This window comes from Notolepis coatsorum, assembly GCF_963971535.1.
Source record: "Notolepis coatsorum genome assembly, chromosome: 6".
NCBI classification, from domain to species: Eukaryota; Metazoa; Chordata; class Actinopteri; order Aulopiformes; family Paralepididae; genus Notolepis; species Notolepis coatsorum.
Genome location: NC_140170.1, coordinates 5119210 through 5120914, shown reverse-complemented (window position 1 = coordinate 5120914; position 1705 = coordinate 5119210).

The window sequence follows — 1705 nt, the reverse complement described above, 5'->3', positions numbered from 1 at the left end:
CCCCTCTCTCCTCCCTCTCTCCTCCCTCTCTCCTCCCTCTCTCCTCCTCTCTCCTCCCTCTCTCCCCCCTCTCTCCTCCCTCTCTCCTCCCTCTCTCCCCCCTCTCTCCTCCCTCTCTCCTCCCTCTCTCCCCCCTCTCTCCTCTCTCTCCTCCCTCTCTCCCCCCTCTCGCCTCCCTCTCTCCTCCCTCTCTCCCCCCTCTCTCCCCCCTCCTCCAGATGAACCAGGGCAGTTGAAGATCTACCTTCCTAAGAAGCTACATATCAGAGTGCGTTCCTCTTTGCCCAAAGAGCGTCACCGATGGAACACCAACGAGGTGAGGTGCACCCCGACACCCCCCCCCCCCCCCGACCCGACCCACCCCCCCTCCCCCCACAGAGCAGCCATTCTCGCTCAAATTAACATTCATGTTGTCATGGCAACCAGTGTTGGTACTTTGAGGCAGAGATCAGAGAGAGCTGATGTTCGAGGGCATGAGCACTCATTCGGACAAACATTCCAGTGGGAGTTGTGATGAACATTCCACTCATCTCGTTCTCAGATCAAACATTCCAGTGGGAGTTGCGATGAACATTCCACTCGTCTCGTTCTCAGATCAAACATTCCAGTGGGAGTTGTGATGAACATTCCACTCGTCTCGTTCTCAGATCAAACATTCCAGTGGGAGTTGCGATGAACATTCCACTCGTCTCGTTCTCAGATCAAACATTCCAGTGGGAGTTGCGATGAACATTCCACTCGTCTCGTTCTCAGATCAAACATTCCAGTGGGAGTTGCGATGAACATTCCACTCGTCTCGTTCTCAGATCAAACATTCCAGTGGGAGTTGCGATGAACATTCCACTCGTCTCGTTCTCAGATCAAACATTCCAGTGGGAGTTGTGATGAACATTCCACTCGTCTTGTTTTCAGATATAAAGTGATGTGGAGCGGCCGGGTAGCGCAGCGGACTAAGCGTCTGTCTACCACCGCAGAAACAGTGGGATCGAATCCAACTGCCAGCGGTGCCTCTGGCTTGGTCGGTCGTCTACACTGACACAATTGGCAGTGGGTGGGAAAGCCGGTGGGGTGGGTCCTGGTCGTTGTAAACAGCGACTCCTACAGGTCGGTCAGGGCGCCTGCACAGCGAGGGAGGGAACTGAGGAGGGTATAGTGTGATCCTCCCACGCGTTACACCTCCCCAGTGAGAGTCCTCGCTGTCAGGTGAAAAGAAGCGGCTGGCTGTCTCCACAGGAAGCATATGATAGACTTCAGGGCTCCCTAGACCGGCAAGTGGGGGGCAAATGCGCGCAACGACCAGGAAGGGGAGGGGAGGAATTGGCATAACGACTAAATTGGGACGGGGAAAAAATACAGAAAAAGGAAGGAGAAAAAGTAGATACAAAAAAAGATATAAAGTGATGTTATACTTATAGCACATGCATGAGTCTGGTCTCTTTTGAAAGGAAATGATCACCCTGAGTGCTAATGAAATAGAGTTACAGAGGTTTGAACACACTGAAGTGAAAGTTTTGTTTACTCACATTTCTGTTTGGTTGTTGCCAGATGCCGGTTGAGTTCCGGCTGAGGGGTAGGAGCTGGAAAACATAACGGTTCCATAGCCTGAAGTCTTATCTACAGTACAGGTCCAAAGTTTATAAAAATCCCACGGGAAATGTGTGTTTTACAAAGGGTTTTGTAATGTGTGCACCGGCGTTAATTCGGC